Source organism: Macrotis lagotis, chromosome X (genome assembly GCF_037893015.1).
Source record: "Macrotis lagotis isolate mMagLag1 chromosome X, bilby.v1.9.chrom.fasta, whole genome shotgun sequence".
In the NCBI taxonomy this organism is placed as follows: domain Eukaryota; kingdom Metazoa; phylum Chordata; class Mammalia; order Peramelemorphia; family Peramelidae; genus Macrotis; species Macrotis lagotis.
The window spans coordinates 515,043,632-515,067,073 of NC_133666.1; the positions used below are offsets into that span (position 1 = coordinate 515,043,632).

General features: G+C 39.3%; 1 protein-coding gene across 21 annotated transcripts in view; it reads left to right on the forward strand.

Annotated features, from left to right (window-relative positions):
* The first annotated feature begins 1,262 nt into the window (after positions 1–1,262).
* The window catches only part of ATXN1 (ataxin 1), a 521,647-nt gene continuing 499,467 nt past the window's right edge, over positions 1,263–23,442 (forward strand). For all 21 annotated transcript variants that reach the window (XR_012472582.1, XM_074207313.1, XM_074207312.1 and 18 more), the window contains exons 1-2: positions 1,263–1,461; positions 10,259–10,373. The gene's annotated coding sequence lies outside the window, so the exon portion shown is untranslated. The remainder of the gene's footprint in view (positions 1,462–10,258; positions 10,374–23,442) is intronic.

Consider the following 23,442-nt stretch of genomic DNA (forward strand, 5'->3'; position numbering starts at 1 on the left):
TGACTAGGACCTCATTTTTGATTAAATCAATGAACTTGACATTGTCCAGGTGAAGATGATGTTATCTGCTGTAGCTGGCTGCTCTGCTTAGACATCAGAAATAGTTACAGAACATCCGGGTCCAGAGAATCTTCCTGGGCCTGCCTTTGAGAATAAGGGAACGGGCAAGGGATGGAGCTCCCGGGCCCCGGAGACAATGGAGCCGAGGGCGTACCTAGGGAAGGGAGGTCTCTCAAAGTTTCCCAGGCAGGATTTGGTGCGGACTACGAGGTAGTCGCCCTCGGCTTTCTGCACCGGAGAATGAATTCCCAAGCGTGGAATTCCCGACCCGCTCGCTTGCCCAACCGGTTTGAGGGCTGACAGGGGCCGTTCATTTAGCAGAGGCGGGAGGATACTTGGCGCATCCGCGTCCAGCCGGGCCCTGGGTCGGGCCGGGCCGGTGACAGCTGAGTAGTTTCCCCCGGCGCTCACCTTGATCCTGCTCTCCTCCTCTAGCCGACACTTTGTAACCCTCCTTGGGGTTTAGAGGAAAAAAAAGTCAGCCGGAGCTCCCGGAGCCCTCTCCCTGCCTGCTTGCCGAGGAAGTGAAAGAATTGTGTGTGTAGTGTGTAGTGTGTAGTGTGTAGTGTGTGTGGGGGGGGCAGTGGGCACCCCCCTCCGAGGTCTAGCCCAGCCAGTCCCGCTGCCTTTGACCTCTGACCCTCTTCCCTGTCACCCCCCCCCCCCGCCACTTTTTCGGAGGAAGGTGAGTAGGTGCAGGCTCAGGAAGGACGCCCCCCCCCATCCTCGCCCCCTCCCCCGGGGCGGTCTCGGATCCCCCCGGTCAGTCTTAGGAGAAGGCTGTGCAGACCTAGGGAAGGGTTAAGGCCGGCCGGCCGGGCTGTGCTGCGAGTGTGCAATAATCTGTGTGGCTCTCTTGGACCTTCGCCAGAGTTGGCTCGCCTCCTCCCCTCCCCCCCCACCTCGGTCCGGCCTCCTCTGCCCCCGCCCCCCCCCCCCCCCCCCCCCCAGCCCTAGGATCCTTGAGCAGTGGCAGCGGCAGCCAACTGCTCCATATTTGGCTTCTATTACACATTTACATACTGGAGCGAGAGAGAGAGAGAGAGAGAGAGAGAGAGAGAGAGAGAGAGAGAGAGAGAGAGAGAGGAGAGAGAGAGAGACAGAGACGGAGAGAGCGAGAGAGCGAGAGAGCGAGCGCGAGCGCGCGGGGGGGCCGGGCGGAGGGAGGAGGGAGGGGAGTGGAGGAGGAGGAGGAGGAGGAGGAGAGAGCAGTGTATACCGCAGACATCATTTCTACTACAGTGGCAGAGGCGTCCAGGACCTGTTTCACTGCAGGGGGACACAAAACAAGCCCCGCGGAGCAGCCACAGCCGCCGCCAGCAGCCACAGCCGCCGCAAGACAGTGTTCCTCTCCCTCTGCCCCCCTTCCCCAAGCAACCCCAGATCCATTTACACTTTACAGTAAGTGGCTATTTTTTTCCTCCTGTTTCTCTCTCTCCCCCTCCCCCTTCTTACTCTCCTCCCTCCTCTCCCCCCTCCCCACCTCCCCGTCCTCTTCTCCCCCCAATGTAGATTAAGACCCTTGTCTCCGCTATCCCGGGAACCACACCGTCAGCAACAACAACAACAACAACAACAACAACAACAAACAAATCCAACCCCAACCCTCCCCGGCGGCGGCACCCACCACAGCTGGAAGAGCGGAGGAGAAAATCGGACGCGTCGCGTGTGTGTGTGTGTGTGTGTGTGTGTGTGTGTGCGTGGTGTGTGTGTGCGCGCGCGTGTGTACATACAACCTTCCTACGCTTCAGCCTTTCGGGTGCCGACACCCCCCCGGCGCCGGGGCAGCTGCCCGCGGGGCCAGGCCGGGAGGCAGATGGGCTAGGTGGGGGCGGGGGCCACGCGCGGGGGAGGGGCGGGGGGCTGTCCCCGGCTGCCCGGGAGCCGCATCGCCCCCCGCGCCGCCGCCGCCGCCGCTCACTGGGGCTCCGGAGGAGGGCAGGGAAGCATGTCCTCCCTCGGGGTGGCGCAGGGGGAGTCCGCCGCAGCCTGCGCTCTCCTGCCGCACCTCGGCCCGGCGCTCGCCCCCACTCCGCACCCTCCAGCCGGGGGAGGGGGGACCGCGCGCGCGCGTGTGTGTGTCAGTGTGTCTGTATGTCTGCATGCGTCTGTGTGTGAGTGTGTGTGTGTGAGCGTGCATGCGTCGGTGTATGTTGGTTCTGGAGAAAGCCGACTGGAGCTTACCGGCTTCTTCCTCCCGCTGCCCCGGGTCCCCAGCCCGGGAAGACGGTGCCCCTGCGTGTGCGCGCGTGTGAGTGCGAGTGTGTGTACACGCGCCGGGGGCTGACCGGGACTTTGCGAGTGGCCGAGACCTGCCGGGATCCGAGGGGCGGGAGGATTGGGGAGGGGGCCGGAGGCCGGGAAGGTAGCGGGAGGGGACGCGCGCGGGCCGGTCCGCGCTGCCCGGAGCCGCGGTGCCCGGAGCCGCGGTGCCCGGAGCCGCGGCGCCCTGGCTGGTGCTGCCCTGCCTGCGCGGCCGCTTCCCGATCGCGCGGAGCCGCTGCCCGCGCCCGGAGCGCCGCCGCCCCGGAGACAGCCGCCGGCCGCCCGGGCCGCGTCCTGCCCCCCGGCCCTCCGGGGAGAGGGCCGCCGTGGCTGCGGAGAGGCTGAATGAAGCCAGGAGGAGGGGAAGGAGGAGGAGGCGCTGCGGGCATTGGGATGCGCCCAGCGGCCCCGCCGCTCACTCGGGGCCGGGCCGGGCCGGGCCGGAGACACCCGCGCCGCCGCCGCCGCCTCCTACGTGTTCCAGCGCCCAGTGAGTGCAGGCCGGTCCCCGGAGGGCAGGCGGGTCCCCGGAGGGCGGGGGGGGGGGGCTGCCGGCGGGGCCCAGAGGGAGAGGTGGAAGGGAGCTGTTGGAGGAGAGGGGCATGTGAGTGTGTGCGCGCGCGTGTGCGTGTGCGTGCATGCGAGTGTGGGTGCCGGGGGAAGGGGTCAGGCTTGAAGGGAGACTTGGGGGGCGGGAGCTCGGCCGACCCGGCCGCCGTGTCTCCTGCCCCTGAGCCGCCCGTCACCTCCCCCCCGCCCCGGCCGGCCTCAAACTTCCTGCGCCGGGCTTCCCCGCGATTCCAGGCCACGCAGGGATTTTGCTGGAAGTGGTCAAACAATTCCGATTTTCTAGGGAGACCTCGGCGGGGGGTGAGGGAGGAGGGGCCGAGGCTGATGCCGGAGGCTGTGCGGGGGGAGGGGGCACCGCACCGTTTCCAAGGACGTCGGGAACCCGCTACAACTCGCTCCGACGCTGCTTTCTTGGGTTGTTTGTGATAGCCACAACCCTCCGAAAATTGAGAACATTTAAATACTTTCGCAGATGGGGAAATTGCTGAAGAGTAGTAATGGCAAAAAAAAAAAAAAGCCAGTCGGAAGCTGGTTATATAATGCTCTATGTGGATAACAAGAACAGGCTATTTTTATTTTGTTTACCGTATGCTGTGCAGTAGGGACTCCTCCAAACTGGATCTATCCCGGATGAGAGTCTGAGCTCCCCCACAAGATGCTCGGGGTACAGTTAACACAATCAGAAGACCCCGGGGCGCCTGAAGAAGCAAAGCTGATGCTTTGAAATCTCCCCTCAAAGATTGTGTGTGTGTGTTTGTGTGTTTGTGTGTGTGTGTGTGTGTGTGTGTGTGTGTGTGTGTCTGTGTGAATAAGTTCAGTTTTAGAAACAGAGTAGTCCCAGCTGGGCGACATTTGTTTTCTGTGATGCAGACTGCACTTAATATTTCATCGTCTTTGTTATGCATTATGTAGTGACGGTTAGTTACCTCCCAGGTATTTTTAGGAACATTTCTGCTAAAGTCTTAGGTAAGCTTTCTGCCTGTGGGTTTCTGGTGAAACCTTCGGTTAACGGAGACCCCTGCCATCTCCTGACAACCTCTTGCATTTTTCAGCGGATGAAAATAGTTTGATCCGCTGACTCTGGAATGAAGGTTATTGACGGAGGGAGCTACTGGAGAAAAAGGAAGGGGTGGGGGGTGAGAAGCCCCACAATAAGCTATTGGAAAGAGGTTGCATCATAGCTGCTAATACCCTGCTATTTAATCTCCTCTGATTGCCCTCTAACTGAGCATGCATCATTCAAGATTTTACTGGTTAGCAGCTCTCTCTAATAAATAGGCTTTAATGCCTTCTCTCTAATCGGAGGTTGATGGGTTCTCCTGAACCTTCTGCCTGACTGTCTTTTTCATCATGTAGATACATGTCAATGGTGTAGGTTTGCAGCGCACTTACTCCAACCCTGATCAGTCATGTAATTAGATCAGGCTACCATGGCAACAGACAGTATTCCTCGTCCATTCAGGTGGGTTTGTCTTGTGACTAGGCTACTCCAAGTGGTTTATGCACTGTGCTTGCACCTCCCCAGCCGCAGAGGAGGACTTCACTGTCCTTATTGCATATTCTTCCAGGCATTTAGATGGAAGGCACTGTATTAGACTTCCAGTTACTCTCCGATTAGGAAAGACTTTTCTGAAATACTACTTACTACCCAGTAAGTCAAATCTTGCTGTGTATGCAGTGTGGGGGCCTGACAATTCAATGGGTGTTTATGTTAACAGATCAACAAGTATTTGGTAATTGTTAGCAACCTTTCCAAAGCTTACTAAAGAGAAGCTTTCCCCCCCTTGCAATCTAGTCCTTTTGGGGGGTGGTATGTGTGTGTGGGGGTCTATTATCCATTAAAATTCACAACACATTCCCTCTGAATTTAAATTGTCAAAAAAAAGATTAAATTCTAGGAGTTCACCAAGTAAAGTATTTTACTTTGGAAAGGATTCAAATTACCACATTGATAAACTTCCTACAATTATAACAGCTTATCTTGCCAAAGACATGCATCTTCCAGTGTAGTTGTTTCAAGGCTATGTATCCATGAAGATAAATATTATTTTGCCTATGTTTTTAATATTGATCTCAAAATTTATATTTCTCTTAAGTTATATCCTATATAAAAACATAAACAGTCCCCTTTAATTCAATTAAATGTACCCTGTCACTTTACTGTTTAATGAGGATTTTACAGATTGATTTTTTATTGCTCATATTATATTTAGGCCATACCTCCTTGGATGCTCAGACAGAGGAAAGAAAATTTAGTTGCAGAAGCAAGAACTTTGTAGTTGCTAAACCTTGATCCAAGAAAATGATAATTAGGAAATAGAAACTAAAATAAATGGTTATGAACAAGGAGGCAGAAATGAGAGAGGTTATTGGTGCCTATGATGAAGTGATTTTCTGCAGGTTTACAATTCTAGGTGCTATGGCATCTGAATATCTAGCTCTTTTGAACCTGGGAATAAGGGAGTTAACTCTGCTCATGGGATGCTTAGGAAACATTGCTTCCCCTGAGTCCGAGTGTTTTTTTTTTTTTTTGTGGGGTGGTCATTCAGAGAAGAGGTTGTTAGGATTTTGGCATTTTGATCTCTGGGGCCCAGGTAGAAAGAAATTCACTTGACATTTTTAAAAAGTAGCTGAACACCCCCCCAAAAAAGTGATTGGGGAACCAGGGAATAGGAAATCACCCCCAGAAGAGAAAACAAGCCTGTACAGAATGGCAGTGGGTGCTGCTGCATCTGCCAGGCTCTCCCTGATATTGTTTTATAATTCCCAGAAAATTTCTGGCTCTATATAATGCTTCATTGGACCAAGTGAATCTGTGTTTTGGATAACACAGGTAAAATTATGGTAAAAAGACAGACACTAGGTACCTGATTAGGACCTGGGAAAAACTATAATCCCCCCACCCTCTGGAGATCATTATGAAAGGGTTTGACAAAAGAAGTGCTATTTTACTGAAAATATTATAACAGGGCCTCAGGGCCTGTACGAATTCTCTTTTACTCCTAGATTAAAGAAAAATCCTGAAGTCTTTAGATTATGTATCCAGTGTCTGAAGATAGCCTCATTTAAGTTTTGACACATTTGATTCAATTGCCTGGGAGTCTTGGGAAAGGAAAGCCTTAAGAGTATTAAAATATTAGTAAACACATTGCTATGACTGGTGTTTTCTTTGTCACTATAGAGTTCAAGGACTCACATTCCTTTTCTGAAATGACTTTTTTCTTCCATTCTGACTTGTCACGAAAGATTTCCTTTTAAAAAAATACTTTTTGTAACCAGTTCAGTTTCTAGCAAATCACACATCCTAATACCCCAATATCCTGTTAATTGTCTTTCTGAGTAAAGTCAGTGAACTTGCTTTGCCTACCCCCTGAGACTATTAATAAACAGAGGCATGGATGTTGAGACCTAAAAATATAGTTGTCTGAAAGTGAACACATACTTTAGACTCCAAAAATGCTTATGTACCTGTCTTGGTAATAGGATTTAGTGAGGCAACACAAATAGGCTGGAGTTCCTGAAAATAATATATTTTGGGAAGGAGGATTGATGTTGCTAAGTCAACAAAGGGAGAATATTATTAGAAGTTTAGAGTTAAATTCAAAATTATGTATGTTGTCTCTAATGTTTGGTTTCTCTAGCAATAATGCTAGGTATAATGATAGAATAATGGAACAGAGTTTGCGTGTTTGATTTCATATGAATGAGAACCACTTAAAATTTTTTTGTCAATCATTTTTAAAAAGCCAGTTTGATGGAGGCCATGTTGTAGAGGTTATCATAATTTATATGAATTATTATGGTGTCTGCAGACCCTAATCACATACTAAAATATAGGTAATCCTTAATCTCATATTAACTAGAAGAGGCTAGTTGCATTAATAATAACTTCTTTATATTTTTCAAAATATCATAATAAATCTATATAAAGTAATATATTTAACCAATTATGTATAGCATGGGACATTTGAAACCATAAAATTTTACTTATCTCTTAAGTTATTAACATATTAATTTCTTTTAGATCTCACTCAAAGATAAATTTACTACTCTCTTTTTTTGTTTTTTCTTTTGTTGTTGTAGAACTAGCATAATAATGACCTAGAATAAAAAAAGATACTGTTAAAAAATCATATAGATTCACTTTATTTTTTAAATGTGAAAGGGTGTGACTGAGAGTGTTTTCCTCCAATGTTTACATTTCCTCCAATGCTTAAAACTATAATCTTAGGTTATGGAATCATTACTGATAGAAACACTTTCTGGATTTTCTTAATTTTTTTAGAATTTATATAGTGTATATTTCTCTTTATGTATACATACATAAAGAGAAATTATAGGTGTATATAAGATATATAGCATATGCACATATATAAATATGTGCACATATATATTAATATATGTATGTTATATGCAAGTCCAAATATATCTATATATTTGCTTCCCAGGACAATGGAGTAGAAATGTTTGCACTATTATCTCTTTTCCCAAATTAGGTAAAAATGTCTAGATGTCACAAGAAAATTATATTTGAAATCTGTGATGTCAGCAAAAAGGTTTCCTTGACTTTTTTCTTTACTTGTACCTTTTATTGTCTCTCGTGGAATAATGAAAATTATGCTGATAGTTACTATGATGTAAATCTTGGACTGGCCAGAAACTTGCTTTAATAGTAAACTCATCTTAGTATAATCAGAACTGAGATTTTAGGTGGTAAAGGATCGGAAATAAAATGTCTTATGGATAAGTCTACTTTTTAGGAGTTTTCTTTAAGTGATTTTGTACTGTTTTAGGAATTCCTGAATGTAGGAATTATCATCAGAGTTTTTGTAAGTATTTATACCTTTAAAATTGTTTTAGACCTTACTTTTCAGTCTTTGCAAGTGGAAACTTATCTATTCCCTTCAACCCGTAGTCTCTTCCCCTCTTTTATACCTATTGAATCAAACTTTATGAACATTATGATTTGCTGGATATCTAAATTTAAATAAAATGTTCTATTCATAATACAAGACTCTTTAGTAAACATAACCTCTTAAAAAGTTTATAATTTTATGTTGTATATTTTTCATTCTTGGATTTCTTTCTAATGATATATCACAGTTTGTGTTGGCTATCTTAATTTTGTAATCTGTAGCAGATCAAATTTTTCTATAGCTGGTAGACAGACTAACTTGATAGGAATTACTGTATTTTGTAATTGTCATCATGCTTGATCCTTTTGCACTCTAGTTGGATATGTTGAAACCTTGTAAATTAGCCTCCATATGTTTCAGGTAATAGGTGAAAATAAAATATATGCTCACCCAGTAATGCATAAACCAACAATCCTAGAGCCATGCAGCTGCTTTTATGTTCAAAAATTGTTCAAGCATTTAATACTCCACTGTAGATGGGCCTGGGTGATAGAAAGGCCTATTAAAAAGGACTTTTAAAAACCAATAGAATTTCTTTAACAACCCCCATACAGTTGTGGTTCTTTTGTAAGCTCCCTGAAGCTTGGGGCTTCAGTGGAATTTAGCGGGTCAGAGCTAAAAGAGAAGGGAGTGGTCATGAAACCCTATTTTACATGCTGAGATGGCATGACCTGGGAAGAGAGTACAGGACAAGATGCAAGTTCTGGGTTTGAATCCTGATTCCGAAACCATTCATTATTTGATATGGGCCTCGGTTTTCTCATTTATCAAATGGTCAGTAATAACTGTGGTACCTATTCCACATGGGGGTTGTAAGTTTCCAGTGAGATGTTTATGAAGAAACAGTGTCCATAAGAGTTTACTTTTTAAACTTTCTTTTTCAGGTTTTCTTTTGGTAAGGCAAACGGGGTTAAGTGGCTTGCCTAAGGCCACACAGCTAGGTAATTATTAGTGTCTGAGACCGGATTTGAACCCAGGTACTCCTGACTCCAGGGCCGGTGCTTTATCCACTATGCCACCTAGCCGCCCCTTACTTTTTAAACTTTCTCACAGATACTTAATATAGAGCTAATACACAGTAGTTTAACATAAATTAAGACTTTTGAATGTACATTTGGAGCAGAAAGAAAACTGATCATTTAATTCATTATCCTGGAAAAGTACTGGACATGAATGAATTTGTTTTTCCTCTTCCTCCTAGAAATGTGCTAGGCTGAACCAGATTCCTAAAAGTGATCTGGGGCAAACTGTTTAGAAGAGTTGGAAATGGATTTGACTACTGTTATCCATTGGCATGTTCTCAAGGACTGTTGACTCAATTACCCAGTTACTCATGATCTGTAGTGGCGGATTATCACCATCTGATTCTTAACCTCAAGCTGGTTTCCCCCAACACCCAGTTTTAGTTTTCTTGACTTGATTTAATATGCACTCAGGATGTTCAGAGCAGAACATAATAGGGAAGACATATCAATATCAGAGATTATATCATTTCATTCTAATGCCAAAAATATGTTTGAGAATTGCAAACCATATGCATTGTCTCTTCTAGTTGGGGTGCACAACTACAGATTATCTGCATTCAAAAAAATCTGTTTAAGGTTAGGCTGTGATCCTAAAATAACTAGAGGTACCAAGATTTTTGATGGCTAGGGATAAAAAGGATGGAAATTTATTTCTTTGAAGATGTGGGACCAATAGATAATAACTTTACTTTTTTAATCTTCTGAGTTTTAGGAAATGCTTTTTGTTTGTCTTTTTAGTCTTATGGGATCAGAATGTTGATCTCAGCAATGATTTTTTTTATGATGATCCTTCAAATTATATTAGACAAAGGAAGAGAAAATACCTTTCATAGGGATATATATATATATATATATATATATATATATATATATATACACAGTAGGTACTAATGAATGAATGAAATGTGAATTTGCTGAATATTAGATACTTGTCTAAGTGAGGGAATAGGCTTTATAAGTCTAAATAATATAGTAGTATCATGGGCAAGTTCACCTGATCTATTTGTGATTGATCATGAATAACAAGAGTTAGGGGGAGAGAATGAAGCTGTGCAACAGTAATAAAGCTAATTAACCCAAATGGAGGAGGAAGGACCAAATATTAACCCTAGATTCTAATGGGGTCTAGGTAACTGAGCTAAAGTGGGCAAAATTTGATTGATGTCTATTTGTTTCATCATTTATTGATTCTGTTAATTGAAAGCAATTTAACTTTTTGAGCAGATTTTTATTTCTATATATCTCTTCTGAAGTAAAAGAGTCCTTTGTGTTTGTGTGCAGGCATCAAAGTGTCTGTATTTTTGCCAATTGCTCTGAAATGCAGTACTAACATGCCTCTAAAGTTAAATTTGAACCATTAAAAAAACAACTTATTTTGTTTTCCTTTTGGTTTTCATCTCCTTTACTTTTGGATTGTTTCAGTTGCATCGCAAGGCAAGCCAGCAGGGTGGTCCATTCAAAGTTTGGATTTATTCATGGTCTTTGCACAGCAGCCCCTTCACCCATCATCACAACTGGGAAGTGTACTATAAATCAGGTAAGAGTTTCATGATGCTATTTATTTTGTATTTTAAAGTTAAGGCAATTTGGCCTATAAAGAAAAATATTCTGGAAAAACTCTATGTGACATATCCTTCCAAGGTGAAATCATGTCACTTACTTTGTTTCTGGTCTAGCATTAGCAATGTCTACACAAGTAAAGTGAAAAAGGGAACACTGAAACAATTACCAAGGAAATGCAAACTTTTTGCCTTATTACATTTATTGCTGAAATCCTTCAGGGATTTGTGATTACTTCCATATGTTCTTTCACCAACATAGACGATAAACCTTTTTCGGTACTCTAGTCTTTGACAGTTGCCATGGCCAAAAGACCCATTTCTCCTTCAGCCCACCTTTTAGTGATATGTCTTTTTAATTTAGCAATTCTGATAGTCTTTGGAGGATAAATAGTTCATGGAGGAGTCTGTATTGAAATTATTAGAGAAGTTCATAGCATCAAAACTTCACTTGCTTTGTGGCTGCCGGATCATTTAGTAATTTCATTGGTTACTTTTACTTAATCAAAGAAACAAAAAAGATAACTTTACCAAATGGTTATCATAAGAAGAAAATAATTTTAGTTCTTTAGACTTTGCTATAGAAGAATGTATATGATTATCATAGACTCTGGGGGCGGGGGGGATACAATGGATCTGTTTAGTTTATAGCAAACATTCATTAGTATTTCTTTTTTCTTGGCCTGTTTGCATTTTACAACTTCCTGATTTCTTCACATACAGTAAACTTGGACAGTCATCCAGATATGAGTATTTGTGAAGGATGATGACTCATTGTTCTTCACTGAGGGCAGGAAAAGAGGAAACTAAATTACAGCAGGAGAGAATCAAGTTATATCTGAGAACTTCTTAGCAGCAAAACTTGTTGACCCCTGGAATGATTAGATTGAGTTTAATAAGTAAATATTAAATAGCTTCTATATGAAACATACTTTAGGAATATAAGGATGAAGAATGACAACCTTCAATGAAATTTACCATCCATTAAATTATAGTTAAATATAACTTTATATATATATTTAAATAGAGTTTTAAAGGATATATAAGCACAAAAATTATAATAAAAGTTAAAATAATATCAATGCATATTTATACTAAATCCTTATTAAGTTGTGTTGTGCAAGCACGTGCTCGCACATGTGTGTGTGTGTGTGTGTGTGTGTGTGTGTATGTGTATGTGTGTGTGTGTGTATGTACCATTATACTAGAGTAGAATTTAACTAAGACACTGCCCCTGCCCTCTTGGAACTTACCTAGAAGAGATATATTATAAATACAGATAACTGTAGTGTCCTGCAATATATGATGAATATGTAAGAGAAATATGTTAGATGCAATTCAAAAGAGAGGTTTGACAGGCAAAGGGGCAGAATCTGGAAAGACCTTAGGATAGAGATGGCATTTGAGTTGGCCTTTAAAGAATGAAATCTTAATTTATATTTTGGTTAACCTAAGAAGGTTGTGAAAATACATTTTATTATCTAGAGATAAACTCCAGACAAAGTTGTCTTGTGCCTCTAATCCTATGTTGTATTTTTAAGTGTAGCCCATTTTCAGTAAAAATTATATAGACCATAATCAGATTTTGTAAATTTTAGGAAATGACTCCTTAAAAAAAGATTTATAGTCTTAAAAAATTTATATATTACTATCTTTAATAGAAAGTGTTACATCCTACTTATTCATTTAAATATTGTTTTGATTTATATTCTTTTTAGTGAAAGCATTGTATACAAATTACATGCTCCTATTTCTATGTATCTGTATATCTATCATCTCATTAATTTTAAGTCATTACAGATGTTCCATCTGGTCCATAAATATTTCTAAATAAATAAATGTACCTAATTTCTCTTTCTTTTTATTAACATTTCAGGCTTCCTGGAAGCTGGGAAAAATAATCCTGCCATCATTTTGTGCCTTATGACATTCTCAGCATTTCTTTTAGCCAACAACATAAAAATATAAATATACAATATAAAAATAACCTACAAACAGGATTTGTCGGCAGTATAGTAACCATAGAAAACAAATATCTTTTATAGCATAATATGAAATGAGGAATTTAACTCAAAAACAAAGAAATTGTTGATTTCATGCCATAAAAATTAACTTGCTCCAGAATCTTACTGGATTCTATATCAGAAAAGTCAGGAAAATACCTATTGTGGAAAAACTTTTTAATATGTATACTATAAAACACATTATTTTACATTATATTTGTTGTAGGGTTGGATGTTGTTTTTTAAAATGGAATAGACCAAGGAGTAGTTTGTTCCATGCAAATTCATGCCTTCTACCTTCTATAGCAAATTGGCTTAAATAGATAGAGTTTCTTGCCACTGTTGGAAGAGTTAAATACTAGTCAAGGAACTGTAACACTTACAAATTCATGCCTTAAGTTTCTGCAGGAAAATAACTTAATTGCATGTGGTCCACACAGGCCAGAAGCAATCTGTCTTTTTTTGCATAGGGTATTAAGAAGAGTACACACCATTTTAAACAAAATTATCTCATGGTTTTAGAAAATTGCTTTATTGTGAAAAAAGGAAGTCACAGGCAAATTCATGTTTGTTGGCCAATATATGCAACTTGCTGAGAAGAAACACAGTTCTTCATAGTGTGTTAATCAAGTCTGAGTGTCTGATGAATACCCACATTGTATTATTGACAATGTAGTGCAAAGTCACCTTGGATTTTTCAGGCAGCTGACATTTCCTGTGATTGCATGTAAAGCAATATAATAAGCATTATCTAAACATTTTGCATAAATAATGACCTTATTATAGGCAAGTGCAATTGACTGTTAAACCTGGGCAAGCAAACAATGTCATTCACATTGCCCTTTTAGAGTAATCATTAATGTGTGTGGGTTTTTTTAATTGAATGTGGATAATATTTTTATTTTTGCTTTATTTATAAATGTTTTTTAGCTTGAGAAAGTCAGTTTATCTATCAATGAGTCAGTGTAATGTTAAAAACAGTTTTCATTCATTCATTCATTTATTCAATAGCTATTTATTGATTTCCTACTGTCTACAAATTATTGAGTCTCAACCTTTCAGACATGTGACAGAGGCACCGTGTACCTTGCTTTCCAGGAGCTTACTGCCAGTGATGGTAGGTAAGATGTATACCCAGAAAAGTAGGGTGCAAGGCTGTTACTCTTAAGCCAAGTACTCTAGGAGGAGAGTTCTTCCAATTGGATTGGTAATGGAAGACTTTTTGGAGGAGATGATGGGTGCCCTGGGGCTTGAAATGAAGTTAGGGTTTTCATAGTCAGATTTGAAAGAGAAGAGGAAGAGGGCATCTTTGCTTTTGCAATCTGACATCCATCTATGTGGCTACCAGAATGACAAATTGACAGTCCCAGAACACATATGCTCTGATAATTCAATATTTTACCCTCCTGATCAAAAAGTGTCTAGTTTCCTATTGCCCTATTTCTTGTCTCTTTGTGATTTCAAGCACTCTACAATCTGGATACATTTCCAGATTTACTTCACATTATTTCTGCTCAGATACTGCATGTTCTGATCAAATTTTTTATAGGCTCTTTCCTAGGCACACCATTCATTTCCTGTCTCTGGACCTTTCTAGGTTGTTCCCTCTTGGAATGTTCTACCTCTCTATGGCTACTTATTGTAATCCCCAGGGCTGCCTTTTATAGGAGACCCCCCTGATCCTCTGGGTTGGTAGAATTCTCACTCCCCATGACTTTGAATTTACTTTGCATATATTTTATGTTTTCATATAAGTGTAAATGTTGTTCTGCCCTTGTCCCTTCTTCCCCACTAGAATGTCTCCCTGAGAATGGGAAACATTGATTTTTGTCTTTGACTATACCTAGTATTTGGTAGATGCTTAAACAGTTGCATGGTAAATTGCATTTCATTGACCTGAAATGAATTCTAGATAGAGGAGGAAAGGTATGGAAGCAGGAAAGTCCAGGGCTTCTGTAGGGACTATTAAAATGTAGTAGTCTGGTTAGCCATTACAGTGTTAATATAGGGGAAGAGTAGGAGATTAAACTGAAAACTGATAAAACTGTTATTGAGCCCAACATCAGTTTGTAACCTCCTCAATCAGGGACAGACCACTAAATATTTTACAACTGGCTCTGCAGGGGGAAAAATAAATGTATGCTCAATATTCTTTTAAGTTTAGCCTACAATATTAACACTTTCTTCATCATTTTCTTAAGTATAAATAGTCATATAAATCAATAATGTAATAAAAAATTAAATCCCTGATTTGTAGCATTTGCCAATTCTTGAAGTGCAAATACACTAAAAATTTAACATTTGACTCTCCAGATCTGTTTCAGAATACTACAGCATTCCTCTGGCTTCTCAGCCCACCTAGAGTAAAGTCTAATAAATCTGGACTTTATTCTGAGGCACTGAGAATCTGTTAAAGATTTTTGAATAAGACTGACAAATCTGCATTTATTTTAGAAAAAAATAATCTAATAGTGGTGTGTTACCTGGACTGGAGGAGGGAGACTTTGAAAACTGGCAGATACCTGATGGTTAAGTTTTACAAAAGTTTGTACAGAAAGCAATTACAATGATGAATTATGGAAGTGATATCAGGAATAGATAAAAGAGCAGATACCTGAGAGTCACAAGGAAAATAGGCTAAACAAAAGTCAGTGAGTGGTTAGGTGTTGGGGTTAAGGGAGAGGAAGGAATCAAGTGACCTTTAGTTTCCAAATCAGGGTCATTGGGCGAATGATGGTGTCTTTGATAGAAATGGGTATATAAGACTGAAGAACTGGTTCAGATGTAAGAATGCTATGTTTAGTTTGGACATGTTGAGTTTGAGGTGCTGGCAGAATAGCTTGATAGGGAGATATCTAATGAGTAGTTGGAAATAGAGATCTTGAATATTGAATCTTGGAGTCAGCAGAGAGGTCAGGGTTGGGGATACTCATTTGGACAAGTCCAAATATCATAAATAGACATATCCATCTTCATAAAAGTGATAGTTATTGTTTTGAAAATGGATGAGATCACCAGATAGCCAATCACTTGCCAAACCTTGTTGAATCTACCTTTGCCATATCTCTCTTAATTATCCCCTTCTCTCTAATCATGTGGCTAACACTTGTTTCATGTCCTTAGGAGGCTGCTGCAATAGTTCTTCTAATTGCCCCTCCCCACTTTAAGTTGTTTTTTTTTGGGTTTTTTTTTAGGTTTTTGCAAGGCAAATGGGGTTAAGTGGCTTGCCCAAGGCCACACAGCTAGGTAATTATTAAGTGTCTGAGACCGGATTTGAACCCAGGTACTCCTGACTCCAGGGCCGGTGCTTTATCCACTATGCCACCTAGCCACCCTGTCTCTGTTTCTCTTTTTTCTAAGCCACTTTGCACACTAGTGCTAAAATGATATTCCTAAAGCAGAGGTCTGACCTTGTCATTTCTCTCCTCAAAAATTTCTAGTAGCCAGCTCATTATTGGCTGTAGGATAAAATATAAATGCATTTGTTTGGCAAGTATGGCCTTTATAACCTGCTCCAACCTATCTCTCCAGTCTCATTATACATCTTTGCCCTTCCCTCACTTTATGGTTTAGCCAAACTGGCCTTTTCTCTTTTACTTCTGTATGTCACTCCATTAACTATCCTGTCTTGAAATGCCCTTCCTCCCCACTTGAGCCCCAGAGAATTCCTCATTTCTCTCAAGATACATTTGAAACATCACTTTATGGATCCTCTCCACTTTTAGATTACTTTGTAGTAATTACTTCATATTTATTGTCTAAATTTATTCTGTGTATATATACATTTGAAAAAACTGTATACAGATGCATACTTATATTTAACTCATCTATAGATTTATATAATATTCCTTTTTCTCCTATATAATATCCTTTATCTCCTATGTGAAATTGAGTATATAAAATACATCTATAGATATATAAATATTCCTATTTCTCCCTTTATTAGATTGAAGAATTATTGAGTGTAGGGAATGTTTCTTTTTTTAATACTTGTATTTCAGAGACCTAACATACATAATAGGCACTTAATAGATGCTTTTATACATATATGTAAATATATGGTATTTATTTATATATGGACTTTTTTTTCCCATTTGACAGAATTCACAAGGACTGTTTTTTGCTTTTGTATTTACAACATCTAGCATAGTTCTTGACATGTAATAGGAAATTACATAATAGTTGTTGATTGATTCATTCATTATTTGATTGAAAAGAGAACAATGTTCTACATTTATGGTGAGGAGGACAAAAAAGAGATAAGAACAGCTTTTTTGCAAAAGTGAATCAGGGGCAGCTAGGTGGTGCTGTGGATAGAGTACCGGCCCTGGAGTCAGGAGTACCTGGGTTCAAATCAGGTCTCAGACACTTAATAATTACCTAGCTGTGTGGCCTTGGGCAAGCCACTTAACTCCATTTGTCTTGCAAATAAATAAATAAACAAATAAACCTTAAAAAAAAGTGAATCAGGATAGGGGCAGCTAGGTGGTGTAGTGGATAGCATTGATCCTAGAGTCAGGAAGACCTAAATTCAAATCTGGTCTCAGATTCTTAATAAATGCCTATGTGACCTTGGGCAAGTCACTTAACTCCATTGCCTTGCAAGAACCAAAGGAAGGAAAACAAAAGTGAATGAGGATTAGTGACAAATCAAGGGAGAGCAGAGAATTTTTTAAAAATGTATTTTAAATAAATACAAAATAAGAAAAAAAACATTGTCCTGTACATAATAGAACATGAGAAGATTCAATATAAAGCAATAAATTTCCATATCAAGAAAACCTATAAAATAAATACTATACATTGTGTTCAAAGATGTCCAACTTTTCTTTTCTTCCTAGTAGATTTTCTTTTGTTTGAGCAGTTTTTTTTGAAAAAAAGAAAGATCAAGATGGCCTACTGAGTTCAATACCCAGTTATTAAATACACTTTATGAGCTCGACACTAAATGGGGGTTGGTAATACAGAGAAGAAATGAAACCATCTCTACCCTTGAAGAGTCAAGATTCCACAGGCATACACAGCATGTATTACGAAAATCACATATAATACAACATAATAAGGACAAGAGAGCATCACTGGTTGAGGGGATCAAAGAAGGGTTTGTAGAAGAGTAAGCAAAAGTTTAGTTTGAAGGAAAATGAGGATTCGTGGAGATAGAGAACATGAATAAAACTCCAAACCTCAGTGAAATCTAGGAGTTTAAAACCAAAGAAAATGTCTTTGGATTTGTTGATTGGGAGGTGACTGGAAATCTCTTAACTAGAAAATACAAGTGGTGGTTTTTTTTTTAATTCTAAACTTTTAATTTCAGGAGAACAATGTCAGTCCAATGATTAGGATAGAAATGGAAGCATTGGGTACAGAATCTTCTTTTGAGCAGTTTTTGAAATGTTAGATAGAAGAAAAGAAGTGACCAAAAAGTTTTTTTTTCCTTTTCTTTAAATTTCGAAACTACTTGGACACATTTATAGACAGAAAAAAGTATTCCATCGGGAAAGGAGAGAGTCAAAGGGCATGAAGAATGAGGACAATAGATGAATCAGGGTCCTGGAAGAAGTTGTTGAGGACCAAGAGGACAAGTGAAATGAATGGATGAAAAGGATTTATTAAATTCTTACTATGACTTTGGCCCTGGGGTTATAAGTACAAGAGAGAGCCCCTGAAGGGAGTTTACCTTCCAGTGGAAGAGAAAATAAAACACTACCAAAAAAAATCTATCCTTTCTCAAGATCACACACACAAACAGCAAAGCTGATATTTGAACCCGGGTCCTCTGACTTAAAATTTAGTGCTCTTCCCACTTTACCATCTGCCTCCAAGTAGAATTAGCCAGAACTCCAGCATTCTAATTAGAAAGTTTATATGATGTTGTTGAACTCTTGCAGATTTGCTATCTGAGGTACCAGACTTTGGATTGATGTTTTTTTAAATTGTATATGCATATATGTGTGATTTGAGCTTGAAAGGGGAGGAGGTAGACAAGTATGTAGGCAATAAATGGGTTAAGGGATGGTTTGCTTTTGCAAATTTGTGTCTTCCTGTTTAGAGGTTTTTTTTTTAGATTTTTTTTGCAAGGCAAATGGGGTTAAGTGGCTTGCCCAAGGCCACACAGCTGGGTAATTATTAAGTGTCTGAGATCAGATTTGAACCCAGGTACTCCTGACTCCAAGGCCAGTGCTTTATCCACTACGCCACCTAGCGCCCCTTAGAGTTTTGACTGATGAAATCTTGTTGAAAGTTTTAAAAATATATGGATGTGTGTGTTTATCTGTATATATACAGGCACACACATACTTATTAGGAATTTGAGCCTATTTTAAATTGACATATTGTAGAGTGGAGTTTTGGAAAAACTGGCTATGTAATTCAGAATATGCAGTATTTCCCTTCCTTTAAACACATGATCCCTCCATTTTCTTTTAATCAGTTTTCTTCGGAAGATTTTCTGTGAAGCACAGTGCATTTTAACAATTATTAGAAGCCTTTTTTTTTCTGGATTTATTCATTGAATGTGACACCAATAAATCACCCTGTAGCAATGGTTTATTTGTGGCAATTTATTGATCATGCTTTTTGAAATTTCATAACTTAACTCTGGCATCCATTGCTGGAGGTTCTTATGAACTTTCTTAAGCATGGCATTTTTTAAAAAACTTAACTGAATGCTACACACTTAGAGAACTGTTTGGTTTCAGTTTTTTTTTTTTACTCCAAAGAAAACAACTTTGGGCAAAAAAGACAGAAATCAATGCCTGGTTTCTAGAGGGAAGATTAGGCCAGATCTGCATGACACAGTGAAATGGAGGTAATGATCTGTTGAATTTCGCTTAAGTGTAGAGCCAGTTTTTTTAAATGCTCAAAAGTTATCTGGATTTTCTATCTATATGACCCAAATTCCCTGAAAAAACGCCAGGGTGCATTTTGAGCTCCGCTGAATTAGAGTAATGCCGGCACTCAGAAGGCTTCATTCATACGTCCAACAGATATTTATTAAATGTCTTCTGTTGATGGAGCATTTTTCTGGGCTCTGGGGGAGTGAAAGTTTCACTAAGACCTTGTCTTCATTAAACTAACTTTATTCAAGGTAAAACATGTGATTATAATGCATGACTTTATATGAGATAAGTATGTAAGAGACTTGCCAGAGCAAGATGAAAGGTTTGAAGAGGAAGATTGTATTTAAAAATTAAATTAATTTAAAAATTAAAAACTAAAAATTTCAGATAATGTAATTTGGTGTTTGTTCTTAACTTTTATATTTGATTAGGATTTATTTTCTTTCCTCCCATATCTATACCTATTTCCAAGTGAAAATAAAGAAAACCCAAAATCTTTGAAAAAACAAGCATAGTCAAGTAAAACAATTCCCACATTATCTTTATCCAAAAAATGTATACCTTATTATATTATCTTGTGTCCATCTTCTTTTTGTTAGGAACTAGGTAACGTTTCATTATATGTACTTTGGATCTGTGATTTAGTCACTAAAGTGACTAAAGTTTTTTTTTCAAAATTGTTTGTTTTTAAAATGTTGTTACAGTATAAATTATTCTTTTGATTCTAGTCATTTTACTCTGTATCAGTTTATACAAGTCTTTCCAGTTTTCTCTGGAACTCATCTCTTTCTTTCATCATTTTTTAAATGCATTGCTTCAAATTACTTTCAGACTATCTGAAGCGATTCATAGCTCCACCACAGTGCACTTAGTGTGCCTGTTTTGATCAGTCCTTCCAAAAATTTCATTTTCCTTTTCTGCTGTCCTTGCAAAATTGTTGAATATGAGGTAGAACCTCAAAATTCCTTTAATTGAATTTTCTAATTATTAGTTATTTGAAGTATTTATTATATGATGTATAATATATGAAGTATATATACAAAAAAGTATTTTTGTAGCTTAAATTTCTTTCTTTGAAAACATTTTCCCCCCTACCTTTTGAACACATCAATTTGAGAATGACTCTTGCCTCTTATAAATTTGAATTAATTCCTCATATATCTTGGAAAAATTTTTGCAAACATTTTTTCCAGTTAATTGTTTCCTTTAGAAGTATACCTGCATTTCCTTTTTTTGGTGCAAAAACCTTTTAATTTTTTAATTTAATTTTTTAATCTTCACTATCCCTTCTTTGGACATGAACTCAAAGTAGAAGGATGCAATTCACTGGGGATAGGTGGGTGGGATAGGGAAGGTGCCTTGGAAAAGATGGGATTTGACTTGGGCTTTAAAGTATATATGGGGGCAGCTAGGTGGCGTAGTGGATAAAGCACTGGCCCTGGAGTCAGATGTAACTGGGTTCAAATCCGGTCTCAGACACTTAATTACCTAGCTGTGTGGCCTTGGGCAAGCCACTTAACCCCGTTTGCCTTACCAAAAAAAAAATAAAATAAAGAGTATATATAGGCATTCATCAGGTAAAGAGACAAAGGGCATTCTAGAACATCATTAGTAAAGGTAAGATAGAGGCTAGACCAGTTCCATGGAACATAGAATTCATAGAAAGGAGTAATATGAAATTATATTAGAAAGATAGAGGGGCACCAGATTATGGTGTGCCTTCAAAGTCTTCCAAATATATTTCCTACTCTAGGTCTATCCCTAAAGGGAGGATGATCACTAAAAAAACAATTTATTCATTTTGTAAATATTTTTGAAATCTTGTTAAAGTAGAGAATTGAGGGAAAACTTTAAAAGGATAAAATGCAAGCTCTATCCCTGCAGGGAGTAGGGAATCACTGAAGGGAGAGGTGGCCACTACAAAAGCAATTTATTCATTTGGTAAATAATTTTGAGAACTTATTAAGGTAGAGAATTGAGGGGAAACTTAAAAAGGTTAAAACACAGGTCTTACCCCCCCCCCAAGCAGCTAATTCTCTGACGAGAAAGTGACATCTTTACAAACCACAATGAGACAATTTGTGATAAGTGCCAGAAAAGTTTCTGAGTACTCTAGATATAAGAAGAGAGAAAGATCAGATCATAGGAAAAGCTACTAAATTGTAAACTCCAAGAGGGCAGCTACTATTTTGTTTTGTCTCACTGTCCTCTATATCTATCTCACTGACAGGCATCACAAGTGCTTAACAAAAATCAAATTGAATTGGATTGATATGCAAAGGCAGGGCCTTGACAACTGGGCTTCTTGGCTTGTACCATGTCTGTTGACTTCACTTTCAGAGTCCCCTGTTCTTTCCTAAATTCCTTTTTGCAAAATCCCCTGTCTTCCTCCCACATTCTCAGTAGTCCACTGCCAGGCTCAGGATGCAAATTCAGGTAACTATTAACTAAAGATGACAATGAAGATGATGTATTTACCTGTCTCTGGATATATGTATTGCACCTAAATGGGGATTCCAATGTTGGTAAGCAGGGAAAGTCTCAGGCTGAAGCTGAACTTTTGGCTCTTAAAGCATTCACTGGGTCATTGCTTGGCTTGTAAGATTTGGCTGATAGAAACTATTTATCTCTCTAGCTTGAGAGGTAGTGGTAGTGGTGGTGATGATGAATGCAAGTGGTGGTGTCTGAATGTAAGCACTGGGAACAAAGTGAGAGCTATTTGAAAGGAGGTCATGCTTTCCAAAAGAGGGTGATCCGAAGCCCAGATCTTGCTGTATTTCTCGTATCCCTTTTTTACTCTCCTGTTCTCTCCTATTTGCTATGCAGAAGAATGCTGCTTTTCCAAATCAGATTGATAAAGAAAACAGAAAGCATTTTTCTCTTCCTCTTGGTTCTATACCATACTATATTGCACCTGTTAATATTTTTTTGATTCTCAGTACAAATAGAAGTTCCTTGAAGGCAGGCACTGTCTGCCTTTTTTTTCTTGTAGCATGTCTATCACATAACCCGAAAACTGGCAGGTTGGACTGGGTTGACCTTCCTGTCTTGCAGATTGACTTATAGCCACTTACTTAAAAATAGCAGAAGTGTTTTTTTTTGGGGGGGGGGTATGGGATTGAGAGGGAGTTTTTTTAAAGGGCAGTTTCATTAGAATCTTCAATAGCATTAAAGATTTATTATCAACCTGTTACTGATGGTTCCAGAATGCACAACAGCTGTAATCTTAGGGAATACATTTTAATTTACAGATTAGTGGGCTCTGATGACATAATAACTAATGGAGAAGCTCCTCCCTACAACAGTTGTATGTCATCTCCTTCAGAGAACTAATTGCTTAGCAATTCCCATTTGGTAATTCCCTCTATTTTCTGATGAGTTACTTAACAGTGATGGGCTTGTTGAACAGAGCATTGAGTTTAATGTGTGATTCTAAAACTGCCTTGTAGGCCTTGGGGAGGAAGGGCAACATATGAATTCTGTTGAAATCAACCAAAAGAACACTAAAACTATTATATGACCTATTAATATTTTATTTAATACTAGTTTTAGGTACTGAGTAGTGCAAAATATATAAAAATAATAAATCAAAGGCAGAATTAAAAAAAGATTTTCTGTATTTGAAACTTATTGGAAATAGAATTTGCCATCTGTAGAAAGTTTGGGTATCTTTGAAAATTGTGTCTTGAAAGCAGAATTGCAAAAAATTGGATTGCATCAGTATTTTCTTCGGTTGTGACATGAAAATTGTTTCCATGTTTTATGTTTTAGTTGAAGTTCTATTTTCATTATTAGTAAGTACTTTAGGGGTACAAATTGGAATAGATTTCTAACTCTGACAATATGAATTCATGATTATTTATAAAGAATTGGTAGGTCATCAAAAATACCTGAGATTATTTATCCTTTTTCTTCATTTCTTCCTGACTCAGGCTTCCTCCAGCTCTTTTTATTCTTCTTAACTATAGTGTTTGAAGTTAACCAATTTCAGAAGGTGGAGTATATTACAACTGGGAAAAAACCTTCAGTTGAGACTTTATTCTGTTCAAAGACAGTACAAAACTGGAGTTGTGATCAGTAACAATAACAAGGCCTTACTGCTCACTAAGTTTTATATGCAAATTCAATTGGTATCTTTGAGTATTGACCCGACATATTGGGAGACCTTCCTTTTTCTCTTCTGCATTCAGTTTTCCATTGAGCAT